The sequence below is a fragment of the Xenopus laevis genome, chromosome 4L, assembly GCF_017654675.1.
Source record: "Xenopus laevis strain J_2021 chromosome 4L, Xenopus_laevis_v10.1, whole genome shotgun sequence".
In the NCBI taxonomy this organism is placed as follows: Eukaryota; Metazoa; Chordata; class Amphibia; order Anura; family Pipidae; genus Xenopus; species Xenopus laevis.
Genome location: NC_054377.1, coordinates 135,011,308 through 135,036,310, shown reverse-complemented (window position 1 = coordinate 135,036,310; position 25,003 = coordinate 135,011,308). Strand labels below are relative to the sequence as shown.

Sequence of the window (25,003 nt, the reverse complement as noted above, 5' to 3'; positions counted from 1 at the left end):
ATCAGGTTCTCTGGTGGGCCCCAGGTGCCCCAGTCCGACACTGTACCATGCTTATAAAAGGGCAAATGGCACCTTTCTTGTGGAATGATCTGATGCCACGATGTTCCTAGATAAAGCTTCTGGTCATATCTCAATCGCATAATACAAAGAAGGGAGTGAGACTCAACTTCTTCCTTCATATCCGTTGCCATAGACAGACAATCAATCTTTCAAAATGCGCCTATCATTTGTGATTCTATCTGATCGTATCTGTCTTTCATGTCCGGAAAAGCCAACAATAGCCCATTCTTTAAAGGGATTAATTTTAGTTTTTGGTGAATGCTGCAACAACCTCTCACTTATTTGTGAATGGAATGAAGAAAAAAAAAAAAACATTCACATGAGTTCATCTCTCAGAATCATCACAGTTCCAAGAATGAGGGGAGCTGGACAGAACTTTTGAGCCTAATGATTATAATTTCAGGGCACTGGTGTTTTTTTTATGTCTCTAAGAGAGCTTAGCCATTGAGTTCCAATAAATGATACAAAATGGCTACTTACTTCCCACCAATTTTTATCGGGAAAAAGTTAAATGGAAATTGTTCAAATTGACAATTTGTGAAAAACCAAAAACATGGGAACATTAGGGAATGTTTATGATCAAGCCCAATGGTTTTATTATGAAAAGTTACTTTTAAAAATGATGTGTGTTTTATGGCCCCAATGGATTCCTTGCAGCTTTGATAATAAAGACAATAAAGTATGGTATAAAGATGAAAATGTTCATGAATAAATAACAACTCCACAGTATTCATGTCATAACCAAATTTACATGTCGGCGCCATATGAATATAGGCTATCAATAAGCCCCTTAAAATTAGCATTGTCCAAGCATTTGGTTAGAAGACTAGGAGGCACCAAGTGTAAACTGCAGCGACCTCTCCGCATATTGGTTCATTCGGTCAAGAATGTCAGAATCAATTAGCAGAAGCTGAGAATTCCAAAGCCAATTCCTTTTAAACACGTGGCCTCTTGTTTTCTTTCATTTTTAAAAAGTGGTGTCCCAGTTCCCTATGGAGCCCACCTGTCAATCACAGCCCTAAAATGTCTGGTAAGTGTCAGGGTCACATGAAGTTAAGTGTGAAATGTGCTTCCTTTTCAAGTGCTAACAGCAGGGACCTATTTGCATGTATTCTATATATATATCTATATATATATATATATATATATATATATATATATATATATATATATATATTATATATATATATATATATATATATATAGCGCCTCAGGGGAGCACCTCATGCATATTTATTTGATTTTTTTTAGACATCCACTTGAATTATGATGAATTCCTTGTAATATGCTGGATGTACAAGATTTCCTAAAGTTCTTTACAGATCCTTTATTTCTTTTAAGCCCTGCAATGGGATGTGAACTTCATCAGCTTAGGTTACGGCCAATGGCACACTGTGCATTTTAAGTAAAACACTTACCAAAGCACTTGCAAATTGTTGAGAAAAATAAAGGTGAAAATTGAAGCACAATAGGAGGAAAAAACAGAAAAGTGAAAAGCAGGGATGTAAAGAAATCTAAAAAAAGAAATAGCACAAATTGAGAATTATTAAGCAATGTCAGCAATGTCAGGAAAATATCACGTAGAAGAAAGTACTCGGACAGTGCAATGGTTTTTCATAAGGAGGAGCACCTGATAGGGATTATAGGTTGGCATTATAAATCACAATGGAGTGCTTAAAAAATTGAGAAAATCAGTAGAATTGCCAGAAAGCCAGTATTTCAAGCCACCACCAATCACCACATTTACCACCAAGGCCAGATCCGGTATTACCGTATATACTTGAGTATAAGCCGACCCGAGTATAAGCCGAGGTACCTAATTTTACCTACGAAAACTGGGAAAACTTATTGACTCTAGTATAAGCCTAGACACAACTACAGCCCTGTCTCCCAGCAGCGCACATTCTGCCAAAGCGACCCCCCCAGCGATCAACCGGACTTCTTTGCAAAGTTGATGGTGACAGAGAATTGCCAAACGTATTACGTGCTATGTTGTATTATGTGCATTGTCCCACTGTCCCACTACCATGTGCAGAGGGTGCTGTTTGATATTGCCATAACTGTTAATCTTTCGTATAACCAACAGAGGGCGCTGTGTGATTTTGCAGTCACTGTTATTCTGTCATATAACCAACAGAGGGTGCTGTGTGATATTGTAGTCACTGTTATTCTTTCATATAACCAACAGAGGGTGCTGTGTGATATTACAGTCACTGTTATTCTTTAATATAACCAACAGAGGGCGCACTGTTATTCTTTCATACAACCAACAGATGGCGCTGTGTGATGTTGCAGTCACTGTTAATCTTTCATATAACCAACAGAGGGCGCACTGTTATTCTTTCATACAACCAACAGATGGCGCTGTGTGATATTGCAGTCACTGTTATTCTTTCATATAACCAACAGAGGGCGCACTGTTATTCTTTCATATAACCAACAGAGGGCATTGTGGGATATTGCAGTCTCTCCCCAAGTGTACTGTTGGTATAGGAATGATTAAAAGTGACTGCAATCTCAGCTACTTGGGTCGGGTACCGCTGACCCGAGTATAAGCCGAGGTAGACTTTTTCAGCACATTTTGGATGCTGAAAAACTCGGCTTATACTCGGGTATATACGGTACAAACTTATCAGAAATGGACTTGCGGGTAAATTTATAATACCCAGTACTCCCAACCCCTGGGTGCTTTGTTAAACCACAACCATGTGCTTCACCCTAGATCTCTTGCAATGTCAGTTCCCTGAAGCTTCCATTGACCTTCTATTTGTTTATATAAATAAGCTGCTGTGTAGCAATGGGGACAGCCATTCAAAGGAGAAAAGGCTCAAGCAAAGGTGGCCATACATGGACAGATTTAAGCTGCAGAGTCCTCAAGATTGATTTGGCAGCTTATCTGCACATGTATGGGGCCCTCTGACAGGCCTCCTGGATCGATATCTGGACAGATCTCGGGGAGGCTTGTTTTTCTGTCGGATCTAGGACTGCTTTGTCTCATTGATTCAGTCCTCGATCCGAATTTTTGTATCTCCTTCATTGTAATGCGATCCGGCCGAATTATCACATTACCAGGACCAAGATAGGCCTGTTAGAGGGAAGATTCGCTCATTTGGCGACTTATGGTGGCCATACACGGAGAGATCCGATTGTTTGGCAATGTCGCCAAATGAGCAGATCTCTACCCAATATGCCCACCTTGAGGTGGGCAATATCGGGCTGATCCGATTGTGGGCCCTAGGGCCCAACGATCGGATCCTAACAATGGGTAACGATGGGTAATGGGTGGTCAGATCACTGGACCGCATCAACGAGCAGATGTGGCCGCGATCCAATGGGATTTTTAGTCCCGTCTGATCGAGATCTGACCGACTTTTTAGCCAGATATCGATCGGATAAGCCCGATCTGTCAGTCTGTCGGCAGCTTTTATCGGCCCGTGTATGGCCACCTTTTAGCCAAATCTTTCAGTGTATGGCGACCTTTACACAGCAGATAAGCTCTGTAATAGTTTTATCTGTTATCCACTATTTAACCTGTGCCATATAGCCTTTTATCAATTTCCTCCATTGCTACACAGCATCTTGTTTATATGAACTATAGTAGCGTTTCTGAAGCAACTAGATGAGTTTTATCAGTGCAGGGCAACAGTACATGATATTTTCATTACTTTAAAACACTTTAATTCTTTGGTGTTACAGTTCCTCTAAATGTGAGAAAGAATGTGAGAGTGGAGAATGTGAAATGGAAATCATTTGAGAAAGAATGTAAAAGAGAAAGTACAGAATGTAAAAGAGAAAGTACAGAATGTAAAAGAGAAAGTACAGAATGTAAAAGAGAAAGTACAGAATGTAAAAGAGAAAGTAAGTACAGAATGTAAAAGAGAAAGTACAGAATGCAAGAAAGAAAGTACAGAATGTAAAAGAGAAAGTACAGAATGTAAAAGAGTAAACAGAGAAGAAAGGAAAAGTGTTGTGAGGAAGAGAAAGCACAGAACTAGAAAGGGAAAGCACAGAAACAATTGGACAATTGGATTTTGTATAAGGAAGAAATGAAAAGGAAGAATTGTCATATACAGGTATGGGACCTGATATCAAGAATAGCACATAGGGAGTATTGTTTTCCAGCCTATTCTAACCAATGGAAAACATGCTAACCTCCCAAGAACATTAATAAGCATTTTTAGGGTGTAAAGTACCAGTACCAGTGATGTCATGCATTTATTAATCAAGCAAATGGAGTGCGGCAGCAGTAGTTCTGGGTGCTTTTCCATTGGCTGAAATATATCTGTGGAGAATACACTCCCCCGGGCCATAGCCCTAAACTGCAGCCAAGCTGGCACAATTTGTTCATTCGCTATTCCACTTATTCCTGCAGGAGGAAGACTCTTACCTTTAATGCTGGTATCTCCACGTTGTCATTAAGGCTGATGGATCCTGAGAGTATTGTGCCAGTCATCACTGTACCCTGACCCGTGATGGAGAAACAGTGGTCAACAGCCACGAGGAAGGGACCATGGGGTCTCTCTGAGGCAAGTAGGTATGTGACTTCAGTAGCTACGTTTTGAAGAGAAAGAGACTTGATCATAAATGACAGTCTAATGAAATGTAGCAAATGTGACAGCAAAGGCAATTTGTTATGGTTTTATAGTGCAAAGACTGAACAAACAGCAGTTGGACTGTGTCTGGTTATACAATTAAACTCAACCACCTGATTTACATAAAACAAGCAAAATCTCCCAATTTAGAAATCAGTTCCAGGCCCAACAGATCTGCAGGCAGCACACGGTTTATTACTTTGGGTGGCAGGGTGCATCTTTGCAATGTGTGAATACCACCGGGCAGGTTTTAACTGGCATGTTAAAACCTGCTGAAAAAAGAACATGTCACTATCCCTTTAATTGTTCTATACGTATTCTTTATTGCAATGACAAACACTTCCTCATGTCAGCATTCACTTTAAGCAATATATATGCTTTTCACTATTCTAGCAGCTTAAAGGGATTCAGTCAAAGAAAATTCGTTTTTTTTCCAAAACGCTCAGTTAATAGTGCTGCTCCAGCAGAATCCTACACTGAAATCCATTTTTCAAAAGAGCAGAACAGATTTTTTAATATTTAATTTTGAAATCCTACATGGGGCTAGATATGTTGTTAGTTTTCCAGGTGCCCTCAATCATGTGACTTGTGCTCTTATAGACTTCAGTCACTCTTTACTGCTGAACTGCAAGTTAAAGTGATATCACCCCCTCCCGTTCCCACCAGCAGTCCATCAGAATAATGGGAAGGTAACCAGATAACAGCCCCCTGACAACTGCATTGCTAAAAATGCTCCCAAGCCCCACCTAGTGGTGGATATGAGAATAGCACTAAATAGTAAAAATCCAAGTCCAGCTAACCCAAGAGTCTGTCAGTTATATTGAGTATAAGAAACAATAGCTTATCTGCAAGCAGTTTCATTGTGAAGTGCCAGCTCGTTCTGAAAGCACATGACCAGGAAAAATGACCTTAGAAGGCTGCCTAACATCAATATTACAGCTTAAAAAAAATACAGTTGTTGGATCAGGAATAAAATTTTATACAGTACAGTGAATTATTTGTGATGTCAACGGTGTTACAATTTACAATTTAGAAATCAAAAGAATCCCTTTAAGTGCCACTGTGGGTATGAAAAGAATACTATTATTATGAATTGCCTTTGCCTGCTGTTGTGTTTGCCTGTTTTAATTCAGCTAGTGCACAAAATTACATATACAGCAGGTCCACATGCATTTAGTTGTAGCTCGTCATGTTCCCCACTTATCTTAAAGGGTATATTTTATTGGGTTGGCCCCATGTTTTCCATTTATTCGATCTCCAGGACCAGTCTTCATATTTGCATTCTTGTCCATAAAGCTCTCTTCAGCCATACACTGCATTGCCACCGCAACCGCTATTTGGGATTGGGAATCGCCCAATACTTAGTGAAAGATTCGGCCCAATAACAAACCCTAATTTGCAGATTCAAATTAGGGACAGGAAAGGAAAAAGTGGAAAAAATGTTTTTAGTTCCTTGCTTTGTGACAAAAATTCACATGATTTCCCTTCCCTAATTATTTGCATATGCAAATAAGGATTCAGTTGAGCCAGGCACAAGGAATCAACCGAATTTGAAACCTGCTGAAAAAGGCAGAATCCTGGCCAAATCCTGAACTGAATCCTGGATTCAGGGCATCCCTACTTAATACGTATAATATGTGTAATGCGCCTAATATGTTGTGTCCACCTCTTTGTAAATGGGGCTCACTGACCCTGTCAGTCAAAAAACGTTTGGTAGAACCTTATTACTATTATTAACTTTTATTACTTTTCTTTCTTCAGGCCCTATTCTATTCTTCTTTCATTCTGTCATTCATAACACAGCCTTGTTGCTAGTGTATATTGGACCCTATGAAACCAGCGAGGCTCTAAAAAACCATATAAAAAAAAATAAAGACCAATTGCAAATCTCTCTAACATGAGTGCCAAATAAGGGATACAATGTTCCCACAACAAGTTATGCCCCAGAGACTATTATTTAAAACCAAATTATAAAGGGGGTCCTTTTCCCATTTAACAAACTTTTCTAACAAAAAAACGCAACTGCGCGAGCGCACTGGAAATGAGAAGCGAGTGTCGACGTGCGATAAGCCGTTTTTATTTGAGTGATAATATTCTATGCCTCTGTATAGATACATATTTTTGGCACAACAAAATACGGATGCCTTGTATTATTACAAAGCGCTGAAGTTGTTACATCAGCAGAAAAGAAAATTGAAATGCGGTTTTATAAAAAAAGGATTCAATATAAAAGCTTCGGGGGAAAAAACTGCAATGAAGGCCTTTTTCCTGAAGTATAATTATTGTTTCAAGTGTGATTGGGAAAAAGTGCAAAAAGTTTTTCTGAAGGAATTTCTGTGCATAATTCCTGTGGGGGGGCACACATTTCTGCAATCAGAATGTGAGATCTGAGATCCTTAACAGAAAACTAAATTAAAAAAATAAATATTGGAAGAGAGTATTTTTTTTCCGTCTGAGACAGCGAGCAACTGGCATGGCGGCAGATACACTCTGATTCTGAGATCTTTGGGTCCTATCTGGCTACCCAAAACACAAAGATTTGGGTGACAACCATAATATCTATATATTATTTATCTTATTTATAAATGGATACATATATATATATATATATATGTGTATATATATATATATATATATATATATATATATATATATATATATATATATATATATATACACATACATATTCATTCAATACCTGTATTATAAACTCCACACAAGAAGCCAGAGTGAGATGAGCTCTAAAAGTCTAGTTGGTGTGGTGTGATATCACTGGAGGTTGGCCAACCATAATATCCCATAAAAGTACGGGGCACAAAACAGAATTCACCAAAAATAAATAAATTATATAGTTACCCTATATTTAGTAGGATAAAGAAAGCAGTATCGTCAGAAAAAAATGCAATCAATCTTATTATTCTCCATTACGCTTGGTGGATTTTGAAGTATTTAACGTTTAATGTCTTTTGTTTTGCAGCTCTCAAGTTTTGGATTTCATCTGCTATCTAGTGGCTATGGTTTAATCCGACTAGAAGTCAGAATGAATACGAGACTGAATAGAAAGATAAGCAGTAAGTAAGAATAGCAATAAAACTGACCCAACAAAGGTGATCTGTTTTTGGTTTGCGGGGAAAGGAAAAAGGTAGAGAGCCACACAAAATTAAGATAATGAAAAAGTTGTTTATGATTACATTGTTACATTGATAATATATTAAACGTTAAAGGGATACTGTCATGGGAAAACATGTGTTTTTCAAAACGCATCCGTTAATAGTGCTGCTCCAGCAGAATTCTGCACTGAAATCCATTTTTTAAAAGAGCAAACAGATTTTTTTATATTCAATTTTGAAATCTGACATGGGGCTAGACATATTGTCAGTTTCACAGCTGCCCCCAGTCATGTGACTTGTGCCTGCACTTTAGGATGGAACTAATTTCTGGCAGGCTGTTATTTCTCCTAATTAATGTACTCCCCATAGACGATTCTTTTTGCCGAGCAACCGATTTTAGCGAAGTCCGACCAATCCTTCGAAATTATTGTGCGGTTAGTGGGATTCGAACAATCGAACATCTTACGATTTTTTGGCCGACATCTGTCAGGAAATTGATCGGTCAGGTCAAAACATCTTTGTCGGCCCCAGTGCAATCTATCTATGTTTGCAGGGCCAAGCAGGCAGCTCCCCTTTGTTTTCCTGGCAAATTGGTCTTTTTAGTTGATGGACAATTCGTAGGATCGTTCCGAGAAAATCATGGCCTCATGATGAGGATAGGATCTTTTAAAAATCTCAACATCTATGGCCAGCTTTAATGTAAGTGAATCAGTCTCAGTGGGACTTGGCTTTTACTATTGAGTGTTGTTATCTTGCAACTGTTATCTTGTGTTAGGGAGATGCTATCTCGTTACCTTTCCATTGTTCTGTTGTTAGGCTGCTGGGGGGGGGAGGGGGTGATATCACTCCAACTTGCAGTACAGCAGTAAAGAGTGACGGAAGTTTATCAGACTATCATGACTGGGGGCAGCTGGGAAACTGACAATATGTCTAGCCCCATGTCAGATTTCAAGATTGAATATAAAAAAATCTCTTTGCTCTTTTGAAAAATGGATTTCAGTGCAGAACTTTGCTGCAGCAGCACTATTAACTGATGCATTTTGAAAAAAACATGTTTTCCAAATGACAGTATCCCTTTAACGTTTATGGTCAGATTTATCAAAGGTCAAATTTCAAATTTATGTGAATTTTTTTTACTTAAATAAATTTGAATATACTCACAACTCAAATGGGAGGTTATTTAAGGTTATTTAAGAAACACTTTGAAAGTCTGATTAGAATAGTCCCAACACGAAAATTTGAATTGAGTTTTTCCTCCGAAAAAACATATTCAAATGGTTCAACGGACCTCTGCCATTGACTTATAAATGAACTCGGCAGGTTTTAGGTGGCGAATATTCAAATTAGAACTGTTTCCATGGTCGAGGTGTAATAAATCTCACATTCAAACGTACATTCAAATTGGGGGATTAAAATTCGAATGTGTGAATTTTGACACCAAGGGGCATATTTATCAAGGGTCGAATTTTGAAGTAAATTTAAATACTTTGAATTCAAATATCGAATTAAAACTTTTTTCATTGAATTTGAGTATTCTGCGGTCGAAGTAAAATCGTTCTATCGTACGATTAAATCCTTCGAATCGAACGATTCAAACGATTTTATCGTACCATCAAACAATTTTACTTCGACTTAAAAAAGTTTGAAAAATGCTGTAGAAGGTCCCCATAGGCTAACAAAGCACTTCGGCAGGTTTAATTTTTGTGAAGTATTGAAGTAGAAGTTTTTTTAAAGAGACAGTACTTCGATTATCGAATGGTCGAATATTTGAACTATTTTACTTCAAATCGAATTCGAAGTAAATTCGAAGTCGTAGTATCCTATTCGATGGTCGAAGTATCCAAAAAATTACTTCAAATTCACTTCGACCCTTGATAAATCTGCCCCCCCCCAAAAAAAATCGAAAATTCGAATTTATTATTCAACCCTTAATAAATCTGCCCCTTAATGCATTTTGTTTTGTGGCTCTCAAGTTTGGAATTTTATCTTCTATCTGTTGGCTATGGTTTAATCCAACTAGAAGTCAGAATGAATACAAGACTGAGTAGAAAGATAAGCAGTAAGTAAGAATAACTATAAAACTGACAAAAGTTAATCGGTTTTTGGTTGAGGGGAAAGGAAAAATGTAGAAAACTACACAAAATAAAGATAATTGAAAAGTTGCTTATGGTTACATTGATAATATGCTAAAAGTAAAAAGTATAATGATGATTAAAAATCATAAGTAATGTCGGCCTGTTTTTATTATGCTTTGTTTATTTAGCTGCAACATATCCTGCAACACATTAAACTTGCATCAGTCAATGCCCCAGCAAAGTTTAAGGTCCCAATAACATTAACATATTATTGTCAATATTATCAGAAGCCGATTAAATTGCCTGAGAAGGGAAACAAAAAATAAAATCACCCACCTCTATGAGATCAGAGATGCCAAGGCCAGTTACCGACTCTGGGGCTTCCGGACCCCGAGGCTTTGCTGCCACTGAGATAATAGGAGATCCATGGAACCTAGAGAGAGAGAATTATAACATAAGAAACTGGAAGCGGAAGCAACTTCATTTTTATCCCATAGTTAAAACCCTTGTTTAAATTAGAACAATTTTATCTGGCCTTATTATGAGTGGTTAACCTTAAATGACTGGTTAATTTTTTGTATGTATGTTATGAATGAAAGGGTAATTCAAAATAACTTTTCAATTGGCCTTCTTTTTTTTCCATTATTTGCATTCTTCTTCATCTCTTTGCAGCTTTCAAATGGGGGTCACTGACCCCATTTAAAAACAAATGTAATCTAATCGCTTCTTTGTATTACTCGTCTTTCTATTCAGGCTTCTCCTATTCATATTCCAGTCTCTTATTCAAATCAGTGCATGGTTGCTAGGTTAATTTGAACCATAGCAACCAGAGTGTTACAGTTGCAAACTGGAGAGCTGCTGAATAAAAAGCTAAATAAGAAATTAAAACCAATTGCAAATTGTCTCTCTACATCATACTAAAAGTTTAACTATTACACTGAAGCAGTGGATTTTCCAACATATTTTATACTGAAGTCTCTAAATTCCCTTGGGGATTTAACCTTAATTCCGGTCCCCTTTAAGGGATCGGAAAACATGTTTTTTTCAAAATGCATCAGTTAATAGTGCTACTCCAGCAGAATTCTGCACTGAAATCCATTTCTCAAAAGACCAAACAGATTTTTTTTTATTCAATTTTGAAATCTGACATGGGGCTAGACATATTGTCAATTTCCCAACTGCCCCTGGTCATATGATTATGCCTGCACTTTAGGAGAGAAATGCTTTCTGGCAGGCTGCTGTTTTTCCTTCTCAATGTAGCTGAATGTGTCTCAGTGGGACATGGGTTTTTACTATTGAGTGCTGTTCTTAGATCTACCAGGCAGCTGTTATCTTGTGTTAGGGAGCTGCTATCTGGTTACCTTCCCATTGTTCTTTTATTTGGCTGCTGGGGGAAAAAGGGAGGGGTGATATCACTCCAACTACAGCAGTAAAGAGTGATTGAAGTTTATCAGAGCACAAGTCACATGACTTGGGGCAGCTGGGAAATTGACAATATGTCTAGCCCCATGTCAGATTTCAAAATTGAATATGAAAAAATCTGTTTGCTCTTTTGAGAAATGGATTTCAGTGCTGGAGCAGCACTATTAACTGATTCATTTTGAAAAAAAATTTTTTCCCATGACAGTATCCCTTTAGCTCATAACAAGGTACACATGTTTGTACATTTTATAATATATAGTGCTCTCCATCCTGCTCATTATCAAGTGGCACATTTAATTTTCCCCTCTGCAGAAGATCAGAAGACAGGAGGTGTAAAAATGCAACTTGGGAAGAGAGAGAGAGAGAACGCAATAAGAGTCATTTACATTTCCTGAAAGTTCTGGCGCACAAAGGGTTGCAAAAGAAAGAAAATGCTTCTCGTTTACAATCCAGCACATTGCTAAATGTTAATTACTTTAATGCTCAGGGCACACGCTCAGATTCAGGGAGATTAAGAGCCCGGCGACAAATCTCCTCTCCTTCGGGGAGACTAATCGCCCAAACTGCCTCCCCGTCGGCTGAAATGTAAATCGCCGGCAGGATGGCACTCGGGCGACTTCGGGCGACTTCGGAAAATGAATCACTCCGAGTGCCATTCCGCTGGCGATTATTCTGACATTCTAAACTAAAATCAAAGTTAACCTACATAAAGAAAAAACAATCGGAAAACCTAAAACAACTTATATATTAACTGAACCAGGCATGTAGCTGTAGAATAGCTGTTAAAGTACAAGGAAAGTCTCTCAATGATATTTAGTCATCCAACAGGCAAATACAATCCAAAATTAACTAAAGTATTGTTCTTAGAAACAGAATTGCCTCTGCCATATCCTACTTCATAGAAGCTCAAAACTTTTTTAAAGTTATTAGGAGTTGGTATATTTTTGGCAACTCTGACTACAGATACCCAAAATTGCTTCTGACTTCACAGCTCTGCAGAGTGCAACAGAAATGGGCGATTCCAGCTCTTTTTTTTTTTTTTTTGCCTCTCACGCATTGCGATCGGTTGAGTAATTGACTTCTAATATGTTTAGGAGCTTTTATTATTTTGTATACAGAACCCTAAGGGCAGAGACACACGGGAAGATTCGGGGAGATTTTGTCCCCAGCGACTAATCACCCCTTTTTCGGGCAGCTAATCTCCTCGAAAAGCCTTACCTGCACTTAGAGCACTTCATTTTTCTAAGTCACCCGAAGTTTCCTCGTGAGGCAACTTCAGCGACTTCGGAAAACGAAGCACTCCAAGTGCCATCCCGCCGGCGATTTAGATTCTAGCCAGCGGGAAGGTATTGCGGGGAGATTAGTCACCGAAGAAGAGGTGATTTGTCGCTGGGCAACTAATCTCCCCCAAATAGCATTGTGAGCCTCTACGCTAAAAGTCAAGTGTTTTTAAATCTCTGGACAACTAAATACAAAATTATTTGTACACAAATGACGCAATTTTTCTTAATCTTACATCTGAATATGCAAACTTGGGTTTTGGATTCAGTTCGGTATTCAGACAAACCTTTTGTAGAGGATTTGGTATTTGCCCATAATTTCTGGATGTGGTAGAGCTGAGGGCCTACAGGGCACTTGGCGGCAGAAAATCAAGCAATAATTCCGCTTGTAGTACAAGCTTCCGACCAGCTTAGCGTAATTTGGCCAACAGTGCAAGATTTCTGGCCTCAGTCTGTGCAACTGCATCACAATATATCACGGCCCAATAAATGTACCTGTATATCTGCTTTGTCTTGCTCTGTGTTATGCAAAAAGGGTGTCAAGAGGAACTTTCTGCTGTAAAATGCTATCTGAGACAGTGTTTCAGCTATAGCTTACGTTTAAAGGGGTGTTTCACCTTTAAGTTAAAATTTAGTATGTTATAGAATGGCCAATTCCGAGCAACTTTCCAATAGGTCTTCATCATTGATTTTTTCCTTTCTCCCTGTTTACTTCTGACTGTTTTCTGCTTTCAAATGGGGGTCATCAGTGGTGTAACTAGAGTGCGCCGGGCCCCCCTGCAAAAAAATCTTCATAGGGGTCAGGTGCACTCCAATCCCCATCCTCCCGCCCACTTCTTGCCCTGCCTCCACCAACTTCTGTCCCGCCCACATCCCGCCTCTGTCCACCCACATACCTTCCTGACTTGCATCCCCCTTTCTTGAGAGTGGCTGGGGAGGAGGGGGTTTTCTTGTTCACTATAGAGGAAGCAGACCCCACAGTCTGGGTCCCCTGTTCCCCGGGCTCTTGCGAATGTGGAGTCTGCTTCCTCTATAGTAACACCACTGGGGGTCAATAACCCCATATAAAAACAAATGCCCTGTAAGGCTAGACATTTATCTTTCTATTTTGGTTCTCTCCTATTCATATTCCAGTCACTTATTCAAATCAATGCATGGTTACTAGGGTAATTTGGCCCTACCAACCAGATTGCTGACATTGCAAACTAGAGAGTTGAAAAATAAAAAGCTAAATAACTAAAATAAAACGCAATAATAAAAAATGAAAACCAATTGCAAATTGTCTCCGAATATCATCATCCACAAGATTAAAATCAAACGTGGACAACCCCTTTAAGGGTAATGGCAGATAAGAAAATGTATTTTCCACGAGAAATCTGAGCTACCCACGCACGGCAAATCTCATGAAAACCCCTTTGCCGTTTTGTAAATTGCTGGTAGTAAAACATATGAACCACATAACTGCTGGAAAACACAAGAGAAGACAATTTGCAGCAATTATGCAATTTGTATGTATTACCGCCGGCAGGTATATCATCGAAATATGTCGCCTGTGGGTAGCGCAGATTTTTAGCAGTCATATCTCCTTGTTTGTCATTACTTAAAGAATTTTACGTAATTTCTGGTCACCAAGACATTAAGAGCGAACTGCTGGTAAAATAGATAATATATAGAATAAACCTTTTTTTCATAAACAGATTTTATTATTTTTTCTTATAGTTTTTGAGTTGTAAATGGGTTTTTAGCGTGTCTTCTTAACCTAATATTTTCCTACAGCACTGAATTCCACCATGCTCTTTGTCACTAGTGCAGTGCATATTGCTGTAATCAGCCAATTAGACCAGGTAATATCAGTCAATGACTCATAGCAAGAGTACCGTAGGTTGGTTGCAGCTAGGGAAAAATGTTAGGTTGAACTCACAAATAAATCTGTTAAATATATACACAACTGTAAGAAACAAAAGGACAAACTGTTGGATAAACAGCACCACTGCAGTTTACTGCATTTATGTAATAGCAATAGCCACCCTTCAAGTTATAAGCCTACTCCAGGACCATTTAATGCTATCTAAGGACCACAGCTGTTTTAAAAAACCTCTAAAATAAATGCTGTTACATAGGAGGCAAGTTTCCATTGGCTAGTTTGATACCAAACAGGTTTGTGGCAACCTGAAAAACAATACAATAACAGGGTTAAAGTGTTAAGAGCCACAAGATGCGGGTAAGCAGGATAAAGCCATGACACGTACAACACTGGCCAAGGAAATGGGGTGTGGGGAAGTTGCAAATTTTCCCTCTGATTATTATTCTTGGATTCAGGCTCATTCTTATTAGCTCCATATGTGCATTTTCCCTGGACTTATTAACAGAGACTTGAGGGAGCCTTTTCCACAATGAGGTTGTGTCTCACACTTAGCATGTGTAAACTATCTCCAGTGTAGTGTAAGGGTAGTATTATCACCTGAAACAACACAGGCCAATATGGCCATGCTGAGACACCAAAAATATAGCCACTCGGACTCGATAAACTACCAATTGACACTACATAGTTACCTAGTTACATAGTTACATAGTTAAATTGGGTTGAAAAAAGACAAAGTCCATCAAGTTCAACCCCTCCAAATGAAAACCCAGCCTCCATACACACACCCCTCTCTACTTTTAATTAAATTCTATATACCCATACCTATACTAACTATAGAGCTTAGTATCACAATAGCCTTTGATATTATGTCTGTCCAAGAAATCATCCAAGTCATTCTTATAGTCATTAACTGAATCAGCATCACAACATCACCCGGCAGTGCATTCCACAACCTCACTGTCCTGACTGTGAAGAACCCCCTACGTTGCTTCAAATGAAAGTTCTTTTCTTCTAGTCTAAAGGGGAGGCCTCTGGTACGGTGATCCACTTTATGGGTAAAAAGGTCCCCTTGCTATTTGTCTATAATGTCCTCTAATGTACTTGTAAAGTGTAATCATGTCCCCTCACAAGCGCCTTTTTACCAGAGAAAACAACCCCAACCTTGACAGTCTACCCTCATAATTTAACTCTTCCCTCCCTCTAACCAGTTTAGTTGCACTTAGTCTCTGCACTCTCACCAGCTCATTTATATCCCTCTTAAGGACTGGAGTCCAAAACTGCCCCCATACTCCAGATGAGGCCTCACCAGGGACCTATAAAGAGGCAGAATTATGTTTTCATCCCTTGAGTTAATGCCCTTTTTTATGCAAGACAGAACTTTATTTGCTTTAGTAGCCACAGAATGACATTATCCCCATGTTTCAGGGCCAAGTGAAGAGCCCAGTACTATTATATGGTAGAGAGAATTCCATGGCTTCGAAGTCCTCATACTAGGCATGAACCAATCCATAAATTCTGGATATGGCAAAGCTGAATCCTCTGGAAATGATTGTTCACATACCCAGCTAAACCACAACTGGCACATTCAAATTTCCAGAACATCAAAAAATTGCATTATTTTTCAGATGGGCAGAATTTAAACTAACAACTTTGAAGGTTTTAGATTTGTTCAGCCAGGCACTGAAATTCTAGATTTGGTGTCTTACATTGAGCTTTCCCTTTGTGTTTGTCCAGATATCTCTGCAAGGATAGTAAACCTTGCATGTAGTCAATTGTTCCATATAGGTTTGTGCATGATCAACAACAAGTATCTGCACACAATGGTTAATTTACTATGCACCTTCAAGACCAACATATCTTAAAAAATAAATGGCCATTAGGCACTGCATTGAAGGCCTTGGCAAAATCTAAATAGACCATCTACTGCAATGCCACTGTCTTACCCCAATGTCATACTAAAGGATGTAAAATTGATTGACATGCTCTGTCCTGAAAATAAATAAACCCCAAGATATTTGTCGACGGTGTTTATCAGCAAAGCACCACTGCTTGTATGATTATTCAGGCAACAATCATTTACTTAGTAGAGCCACCTCATGCCTCCCAAAAGATTTTCATTGGCAACCCAATTCGAAGACCCCAAAAGGGGCTGGGCATACCCTTGCCTAAACTGAGCCCTTTATCAAAGTTGGCCTTTTGGAAGGTATGCCACCTTAGAACTAAATTCTTTTGCCTTTTTTGCACATTGGTTAGAAGAGACAAGCAAATTCCCCTTGGCAGTTTGACCTTTTCTTTCCAGCTCGCATAGCTTGTTATCACAAAGCCTGGCAAACATTATCTGTGGGTTTGGGTCAGGATTTTGTCTAAGCCACCCTGATGTTTGCTTCTGTAGAGAAAAACAGTCAACACCCTGACTTCTAGTGTTATTCAGTAACAAGGGTCTATAAGGAGTATGTTTTTAACACTGGGTCCTCCTACCCACTGTTTTTGGACTTTGGAACCCCATCCTACAGTTTGAGAACCTTCTCTAAAGAATGAAAAAGGAGAGCTGCATGATACACCTATAATGTTTATAAAATTGCCTTTCTCCTCAGTTGAATTGAACTGGAAACATAAAAACACTGCATTCAGCAAGAACAATGCAAATAAACAGGGGTTTTAAGAGGCAAATGGGTGAAAACAAAACAGTGGTAACATGAGAAGGGTAAACAAAATGGGCAGCCCATGGGAAACAAGTACCAATCAGTAACAGAAATGCCCAGAATAGCAGGACCAAAGAATAGATCTGGCATTCAAAAAAAAAGCACTCTAACAAACAGATGGAGATCAAATTCATGGAGATCCTACACACTTTTCTCCAGGCCACTGTCACGTTATACGTTCGAAAACAAAGGCAGCACCACAGTGCACCACAAGAAGCAGAAAACTGGTGGATTAAGGAGGAATCCCAACCTACTTCAGTCTCTCTGATACATAATGAGTTCTACTGTAAGCCAACAACAGTGACATCCAATGAGCATAATCCATTTGCCTGAGGCTCTGATTGGGAACATTCGTTCTGAGAGTCCGAAAGATTAACAACAAAGCTTGGGGAAATTCAATTACACTTAATCCAAACAGCAGAAAAAGGAACATTGCATGGAAGAGGAATAATTGTTGAAACAGGTGTCTTCATTTTAACAAATAATAATAAACTGAGAGAAGGAAAGGAGTCTCAGGGTTTTTTTTCCTTTCCATTCAGCATGGAGCTCGGTACCAAGTGGTCCCTTTATGACGCAGTTATATGGATTTTGGACAGTTAATTTGCTTTCTGGAACACTATATGTTTTCCTCCTCTTCGTGGAGTGTAACCAGTGGTCAGGATATTCCTAAGTATTCCCCAAAGAAACAGTTGACCTTAAACAGGAACTAAATTTGATCTTTTTTTTTTTGTAAAATTTGATGCAAAGAAAAGATAATAAGTGATTTCGGGTAAGATGCGATAAAGATGATGCAGAGCGCTTGGCTCCAAAGATCCATAAAGGCTGTCTGCTGAAAATCATCATATGTAAGTTACCCCTCTAGTAGGGATCCGCAACCTTTTGAAACTGTGAGCATCATTCAGAAGTAAAAGGAGTTGGAGAGCAACACAAGCATGAAAAATATTCTTCAGGTGCCAAATAAGTGCTGTGATTGGCCATTTGGTAGGATGGTCAGCCTACATTCAGGCTTTGTTTGGCAGTACACCTGGTTTTTTTTACAACCAAAAACTTGTCTCCAAGCCTGGAATTCAAAAATAAGCTCCTGCTTTGAGGCCACTGGGAGCAACATCCAAGGGGTTGGAGAGCAATATGTTGCTCACAAGCTACTTGTTGAGGATTACTGCCCTCTAGGGTAATGTTATGGTTGCCAACTATGCATATGGTTTATTGTTTGCTACAGATAGTGGCAGACACCAACAAGTATATAGCGAGGTGGAGCCTTGAAAAAGGGTCTGTGACCAAGGGTCAGATTTACAAAGGTTCTGTAAACTATACCGGACTTAATCAAGCCTTTTATATTTAATTATTTATTTTATGTGCTGGAAAGATTCATCCCAGCTTCTTTCTTCAGAAATTAGACGGGTGGTAGTGAGCAGTGCTGCTATTAAAGTGATACTGACCCTAAGGGGCCGATTCACTAACTTCGAGTGACGGATTCAAAGGTAAAAAACTTCGAATTTCGAAGGTTTTTTTGGGCTACTTCGACCATCGAATGGGCTACTTCGACCTTCGACTACGACTACGAATCGAAGGATTCGTAGTAAAAATCGTTCGACTATTCGACCATTCGATAGTCGAAGTACTGTCTCTTTAAAAAAAACTTCGACCCCCTAGTTCGCCATCTAAAAGCTACTGAAGTCAATGTTAGCCTATGGGGAAGGTCCCCATAGGCTTGCCTAACTTTTATTGATCGAAGGATATTCCTTCGATCGTTGGATTAAAATCCTTCGAATCATTCGATTCGAAGGATTTTATCGTTCGATCGAAGGAATAATCCTTTGATCGTTCAATCGCACTATCTGCGCTAAATCCTTCGAGTTCGATATTCAAAGTCGAAGGATTTTAATTCCTAGTCGAATATCGAGTGTTAATTAACCCTCGATATTCGACCCTTAGTGAATCGGCCCCTAAAAAATGAATTTTAGCATATGAATGTACATTAAATGTTACCTATAGGTCATGTTGATCATTTTTTGCTGAGAGGTTTGTTTTTTATATAATTGTTAGTTGAAGTTCCTAAGCCTGACTCTCTGACACTCTGACACTGACTGACTTTGCCAACCTGACTGTCCCATCTCAGCCTGTTAGTTACAGTTTCTAATGCTAACGGACTCCTGCTGCACAAATATGGCAGCCCCCTCATACAGGAACATGGGGGATCAGACAGGTAATGTAAAAGCATCATGCAAATACTTTATGGCAAAGTTAGAAGTAGCTTGCAAAGCCAATATTATTATAGATGTAAAAAAAAGTTTAATTTCAGGTGTCAGTATCTCTTTAAGCAATGTTGGCATCATCTCATTAAATTTCATAATTTCATAAATGTCAATTCACTAAAACTTTTCTGACAGTCAGGAAAGTGGGAAAAATATGGAACTCTGGGGGAATCCTTTAAATATTTCACAGACAGTAAAAACAGGGATTTTTGATCTATGGGTCCCCATGCTGTTTATGCTGGGTCTCCATGAAATATGACTATATGTTGCCACAAATAAATATACCGTTTAAAGCAAGTTGAAAAAGTGAATCAAAACTAATTTTTAGGTCGCAAAGATAATTAAAAACCACTCTACTAAAGCATTAAATATAAAAACACTGTACTATATTGCCCACAATGCAAGTAAGCTCCCAATGTCGGCGGCCATGTTTACTCAGAAAGATAAGCATAAAAAAAAGGTATCCTGGATAACTCATTACGCGCGTGTTTCCCATCAGGGGATTCCTCCCCTTATACTATGTCACACACCCATGTGCATAATGAGCGAGTGGGGACACTCTTTATTATCCACACCCTTAAGGTGGCCATAGATGTAGAGATCTGATCATTTGGTGTTTTCACAAAATGAGCGGATCTCTCCCTGATATGCCCACATTGAGGTGGGTGATATCGGGCTGATCCGATCGTGGGCCCTAGGGATGATAAAGCAGGCAATATGGTCGGTTGGATCACGGGACCGCATCAACAAACAGATGCGGCCGCAATCCGACAGGATTTTTAACCCTGCCCGATCGACATCTGCCCGACTTTCGGACAGATTTCGATCGGAGAAACCCGTCAGAGGGCCACACACACGGGCCAATAAGCTGCCGACTCGGTCTGTCTTTTATCGGCCCATGTATGGCCAGCTTTAGAGTCCCAACATGGCCTCCCTCCTGGTGAGGGCAGCACAGCACTCACTAGAAGCATTTTCTGGCCCAAATAGTATTGTTTCTCCTAACCAAAGAGCAGGCTCTATTAGTTGCACCTCCTGTGGGGGAAACAATTTTACTATGATAGGTAGGCTTAGCCTCTCCAAAAAGGGACCACTTAATATACTGTATTTTCATATATAATTAGCTTTTCAGTGGAAAGCCCTGTACTAGTAGCCTTCACAAATATATACAGTGTCGAACTGGGACACCAGGGGCCCACCAAAAACCCTTAGACCAGGGGCCCATCCAAAAACCTTTAGACCAGGGGCCCACTCTAAGATTATTTTCTTCCTCTCCTCACTCAACCTCTATTTGCCTATTCTCTTTTCTTTACATGCTATAACCTATTATTCCACCTATTTAGCCACTTCATTCTCATAGAAATAAGAAATGGCCTTGAAATAAGCCAAATGTTTAGGAGCAGGAGGGCCCACTGACACCTGGGCCACCGGGAGTTTTCCTGGTGTCCCGGTGGGCCACTCCAACACTGAATATATAATTCAACGCCCACCCAATATTGTACTTTATTCATATTACACACCATTCATTTCAGTGCCTATCCCAGTGGAGCTTACATCTAAGTTTCCGATCACACTTACACAAAGCACACACAAAAGAATCAATTTCATCAGGAGCCATTTAACTAGCCTGTATACTCATTGGAGAGTGGGTGGAAACTGGAGTACCCAATGGAAACTACAACACAGACACAGGGAGAACATACTAACGGCATATAGTGCCCTCGTTGGAACAGGTTTCAGGACTCCAATCTAAGGCACCCATATTTTTGGAGCCAAAGCAAAAAATCTTAGACAATACAATATGATACAAATGACCTGACTTGTAAGAGCAAGACTTACCAGGGATCAAGGTAAAACAATAGCAAATAGCTTTCACCCCATTACTTACTTAGTGCTCTCCAAAGTCTTCTGCATTTTCTTGGTCATTTTATCTACAGTATGTCCGTCTGCCTCTTATTCTCTGCAAGTAAGTCGATCTTATTCAGGACAACCACCATTTTGTTGCAGGCAATCTGCCCAATGACAAGGCATTCGGCAGACTGTGTCTGCATTCCTTTTGTCACGTCTATCACCAGCATCATTAAGTCAATGATCTGGGCACCTGAAACAAAAACAGATTGTAGGTAGTCAAGTTTTCAGAGTACTGAAAGCTAAATTGTATTTATCCCTCCTGTAAAACCAGAACATTTGCAGCAAGAGCATCTTACATGCCTAAGCTGAATGGATGTTGTACAGATACTTACAGATACAGGGGGATATTTATGGGAGGAGCTAAAAACATCTATAGCAGATGATTAAGGAAGGCTTTGGTAGACCAAACATCATTCATTTAAACTCAAGATCATGATTTAATACAATTTGTACATTATCTCTACATTATCCCTAGAATTCCATAAGCTTCAGTCTACTAGAGGCCACAGGTAATGTTGTTCCAAAGTACAAGTAGTATTAATCGACTACTAGATAATCGGGCATTAGTTGACAAGTTCCATGTCTAGATCAAGATGTCCACCAGGCTGGCATCAGAAGAGGACCGAGCTTAGTTACACACAGGCATTAGGTACATGGCTATTGATGTGCCACAAGGAGGGATGCACCAAATCCCAGAATCGGTTCTGGATTTGGCTGAATTCAAGCCTTTTTTCAGCAAGTGCTGGGTTTGGATTCTATCTGGTATTCAGAAAAATCTTTTGTGAAAGATTCAGGATTCGTCGAAATCCGAAAAAAATGGATTTGGTGCAGCCCTAGCCACAAGTTATTATACTATTTAAAGAGGGTTTTACATGTACCCAGTGATGCCATCAGGAGGGTACAGGGGGTACTGATGCTAAAATTCCTGTGGCAGAGGGGGGCCCAGGATCGAAAAGTGAAATTTGTGGAAGGGGTGGAGCATGTGATGGAGTAGGCAGGGTTTAGCATGATAGGGTAGTGGTCGGTACAAATCAGGGGTTAGGCTGTGGATCCAAGAGGCTGACCAGTGAGCTAATAATTCGGGCCCCCAGGGCAGGCCTGGACTGGGAGTCAAAATAGGCCCTGCCATTCCAAGTACACAGAGGCCCAAACAGCCCCCTACCAGTCCACTATATGGTAACTTTCTATGGAACCATACAGCAGCCCTTCTGGCATTTGCCAGAACCCACAGATTGCCAGTCCGGGCCAACGGGTCAACTTAGTTGTATGGGGTCCCATGATTTCTGATGGTGGATCTGCATGTACCCACTGAACACACAATAAGATGGCACGTTTATATGAGGCCAATATTAAGCAAGATAAAAGTCTTGGTTGCAGCATTACAATAGATGATTCTGTTAATCCTGTTATTTTTATAGCAAATTGTATTTGATAGAAAGTATCACATTTGTTTAACATTCTTGGCCTCATTTCATCTTTAGATTTCATTATGGTGATCAAGAGAAGGGATCCTTTCATTTCATTATTGATTTCGAGCATGGGAACCTTCTTTTTTTTTAAAAAAAAAAAAGTTCCAATATAGAATGATAAATAAGCAAAGAATGGAAAATCATGACTCATCAAAAGATACCTTTAAGGAATTGGATAGGACATGGGGCTTAGGTCGGCCTTTTGCTGCTGACCACACTGATAACCCATAATACCAATATCATACTCAGCCCTGCTTAGAGCAATTCAAGCAGCTTCTTGCAACAGCTGACAAAAGCAGTTCGGGGATTAAAGGAAACTAGACCTTTGAACACATAGAGGATGATCGATTGCAAAGAAACCAAGCCTTCATTAATAGAAATAAAAACATTTTTAGTTTATCAGATTGAAAAATTGCATTCATGAAGGAAAAGAAAACGCTGATTAGCAGACGGCGACACATGGAAACCTTCCTGCGAATCACAAATGGATCCATAACTCAAAGCCTGATTCACTTAAAGAGATTTTTAAACCTTCTATTTTGGAAACTCATCACTTTTTTTTTTTTACAATAAGGGCTTGCGCTCAGATTATGGTTTTTAGCAGCCCCAGTAATTGATTTGGTAACATGTGAATGAAAAGTGAAAGATAAATCACAAATTCTTAAAATGTGCAACACGTTCTCTTGAAGACTGCTGCCACTGTAAGGGAATATGGACCGTCAAATGCATTTATGGTACTGAGAATAGGTCCAATCGCAGGGTCGTAACTACAGAGAAAGCAGACCCTGCGGCTGCAGCCCAGGAAGTATGGGGTCCCCACGAGGCCCCAATTCAAATAAATATTGATAAAACAAGTCAATCTCTAGACATTTTGGGGGCCTGAAAAATAATTTGCTGTGAGGACCAGTAATTTCTAGTTACACCACTGGTCCAATGGATCTGTATAAATATAGTTCTGATATTTTCTATTAGGGATGCACCGAAAGAAAAAAAAAAGAGAGTTTGTCAGTATCAATAGGTGATGCAAACCTAAAGTTTTTCCAAATGATAGAAAACTGAGCTTTCCAATATACATTCATTACAAGTTTCCAGTGGTTTAAAGTTATTTGTGTTTAACAAGTAACACAAGTAACACAAGTAACAGTCACCTTTGAGTTTTGTAGAGAGTGATATTCTGAGACAATTTGCAATTGGTTTCCAATTTTTATTATTTGTGTTTTTTCAATCTAGCTTTTTATTCAGCTCTCCAGTTTGCAATTTCAGAAATCTGGTTGCTAGGGTCCAAATGACCCTAGTAACCATGTACTGAGGGCCTGGATAGAAAGAGGAGTAATAAAAAGTAGCGGTAACAATACATTTGTAGCCTTGTTTTTTAGATGGTGTCAGTGACCCCAATTTGAAAGCTGGAAAGTAAAAAAAAAAGGCAAATTATTAAAAAAAATTTAAATGTTGCCATTCTATAACATACCAAAAGTTAAATTAAGGGTGAACACCCCTTTAAACCAAAGCAGCAAAAGTCTGTTTTCCTCCTTCAACGCAGGCCTGTTAATCGGCTGGCTTTGGCTACAATGTTTTAAAAGTCAGTGTCACCAGGGCAAACAATGGAAAGTGATGAAGATACTGTGTCTGATACCAGTTAAATATACAGCTATGGGATCCGTTATCTGGAAACCCGTTATCCAGAAAGCTCCTACTGAAATGCTTTCTCCCATAGACTCCATTATAATCAAATAATCCAGATTTTTCAAATCGATTTCCTTTTCCTCCGTAATAATAAAACAGTAGCTTGTACTTGATCCCAACTAAGATATAATTAATCCTTATTGGAAGCAAAACCAGCCTATTGGGTTTATTTAATGTTTATATGATTTTCTAGCAGACTTAAAGGGATGGGTCACCTTTCAGTTAACTTATAGTATGGTATAGAACAGAACATTCTAAGCAACTTTTCAATTGGTCTTCATTATTTATTTTTTATAGTTTTTGAATTACATGTATTTTTCTTCTGATTCTTTCCAGCTTTCAAAGGGGGGGGGTCACTGACCCCATCTAAAAACAAATGCTCTGTAAGGCTACAAATGTATTCTTATTGCTACTTTTTCTTACTCATCTTTCTATTCAGGCCCCTCCTATTCATATTCCAGTCTCTTAGTGAAAACAATGCATGGTTGCTAGGATAATTGGACCCTAGCAACCAGATGGCTGCAAAGGGCCCAGCTGCTGAATAAAAAGCTAAATAATAAAAAATTAAAACCCATTGAAAATT

General features: G+C 39.1%; 1 pseudogene; it reads right to left on the bottom strand.

Annotated features, from left to right (window-relative positions):
• The window catches only part of LOC108713583, a 185,664-nt pseudogene that overhangs the window by 147,908 nt on the left and 12,753 nt on the right, over window positions 1–25,003 (bottom strand).